This window comes from Etheostoma cragini, chromosome 20 (genome assembly GCF_013103735.1).
Source record: "Etheostoma cragini isolate CJK2018 chromosome 20, CSU_Ecrag_1.0, whole genome shotgun sequence".
Taxonomy (NCBI): domain Eukaryota; kingdom Metazoa; phylum Chordata; class Actinopteri; order Perciformes; family Percidae; genus Etheostoma; species Etheostoma cragini.
Window position 1 is genome coordinate 15695887 of NC_048426.1, and position 2817 is coordinate 15698703.

Here is a 2817-nt window from a genome sequence, read left to right on the forward strand (position 1 = left end):
ACAATTTCTTTGAAGAATTTTGACATTTACTCATTTTTCTAAAGGCACTGCTATTATTTCGAACACAACTGTATATACTCAATACTGGGCCAAGAAACTCCAGTTCTAAGCTGTGCCTTGGTCAAGGGCTTTGGCAGTAGAATGGTCCTAACGTTTGTTTTATTTTATGTATAATAAAGTTTCTCTCATATCGTCTGTCAAGGTGAAGGATCTCTTCCTCAACCCTGCTTGCCTCAACTCCAACTCTTCCGCAGCAGAAGGCGTGCTTGTACAGCCTTTATTAACCAAACATTTATATATGCTGAATAGATAAACTTCCACATTACAGACATTAGGTTTCCCTGGACTTTCTTTGTCTTTGTATGTGACTTTCCTTTTGGAAAAGAAGCCAGGAAAAGACCTGCATTTGAGAGATTATTAACACTATGAAATACAACTCACCATTGAATAAATCCAATACGTCCATTGAAAGTTAAAATTAAACCTGCCTACTTATATTGGAAAAAATCAACAAATCAACTGCAGAAGTTACTTGAGATTTAGTGGCTGCAGGTAAACTTGTCAAAGCCATCAAAGATATACGGCCATATAAGGTTATTCCAGTTTCACATTATTCAGTGCCAATACTTGTAGTTTCAATGCCAAATTTTATTTTCAATACCACAGGTTGCTGTCACCGTTCTAGCTCCATAAGGACCAACGTAGACTAAGCTAGAGTTAGCTGTTTCAACAGTAATTTATTGCCAGCAGGGTAGTGTGCTACAATAACTATGCTACCAGCACATGATTACAGGGCCAGATGGTGGCCTAGCTAGCTCACTATGGCTGCCCTCCCCCACTCACCATTCATGGTTAGACACTTGCCTCCATTCGACCTTTAAATAGCTTCTGCAGCAAGTGATCACTGCTCATAAACCTACTGAAGCACTACATAGATATGCTTTGATATCAGGGATTAGTTTTGTGTAATTTGAATAAGACAAAGCTAAACATGGACTGTTTTACGTCCTTACATAATTTAAATCTACACCTGACCTTATCATTTAATATTTAATAGACAATAGAGGGTGTCTATAGTATATGAGCTGTCGTGGAAATGATCTGTTAAGCTCCTAAACACACCTAAAATACTGCACAAAACATCAATGGTTTGAAGATTAAAGTTGTTATCATTGTCCAATAATAATAGAGAGACAAACCTCAAGAGGAAAAAAATGTGTCGTCTGACCAGGTAGGCAGACATCAAGGGCATCTTTTATGGTTTTCATAAAAAAAGATCTGACTGTTTTAAGAAAGAATAGGTCATATGTGCAGCATCTGACTACTCAACATGGAGTGTAACCTAGATACGAGGGGTATAAACAAAACATACGATCGCCATCTGAATTCTTTTTTCAAACATGTAGTTTTCACAGTTTCCAGATGATCCAGTGATCAGAGTCACAGTAATCAAAATATATACTTAGCTTTTTAATTTTGCAAATTACATTTTTATTTGTATTTGAAACAAAACACAAAACCATTCAACTCAACATAAGGACATCACCTCCCTGTCAGACCCAACCTCCATCAGCCATCACCACTGCCCTTTACAATTCATTTTTCCCCCTTCTATCTTCCTTGACAAGTGGAAATAATATACCGATATACATAATATTTAATACATTTAATAACAGGATAGACAGCCAACTGCAATCAAACAACCACATCATGTATAAATGCTAACACTGCATGGTATGCCTCCTGGGGACCATCCAGAGATCAATTAGCATTCAATAATATCTTGAAGCCTCATGACCTTTTCCTGAGTACACCAACACCTTATCTTAACATTCTGGTGACCTCTGGGCTGAGGAACTGGATCCAAATGTCCCCACTTTAAAATGGCAGAGGTCCAAACATTAAAAAAATTGGGACTTAGGGATTCAGAATTCCTGTACTACATCCTGAAAGGATTTCAATATGCCATCCAGATACAGATTTTTATTAGATACGTTGCTTGTTTTGTGTCGAACTGATGAGACCTGTGACCTTCATAAACTACTTTTAGACATGATATTCAGTTTTTTATTCTCCTCAGTCGCACCTGCTGTTTTGTTAATTCTAAGATTCAAACAGGGCTGTATATGATCCTCATGCCCGCTATGTCCTCTTGTCTTACTTTCAGTTGACAGTTCACTTTTAGAAGGTAATATTTATCAAATGGAAATATCTTCATAAATACATAGAACTATACCTTGCTTTTTAAGTGCATTAAGTTTGATACCAAATTATATCACGTTTTGTTGTATATTGGTTACCTAACCGTAGCCCTAACATCGTTGTTGTTGTTATATGTATATAGAAAATGCAGGTTAACTTAGGCTGTTCCTGTAAGAGATTCCATTCATTGTCTGCAGCACGTGAGGTGCATTGAGATTTTGAGCTTTGGCCCCTTTAACTTTGACCTAATCTCTATTATGCATGCGGTACAGTAAACAACATATGAGCCTGGTCTAACATAACTGATCAGTTGGGTACTTTGTAAATAAATGGTCTTGGTATACAAAGCACCCAAGTCTCACAATAAAAGAGGGCCCCTTTTGAAAAGACAACTCTGATAACCCTGCCAGGCAAAGTGAATCATCTGCCTGGTTGCACAATATTAATTAAAGGTTTGTTTCCACATGCAAGGGAGGCCAATGAAGTGCCTCTTTAGAGGTACAGAAAGAATTGAATTCTTTACACATTATCGAGCCCAACCATGCCAAATTGTCCCACAGTGCTCTGAAAAAGAGTTGCAGGGGAGCAACTCACTGTGAATAAAGGATGAATTCT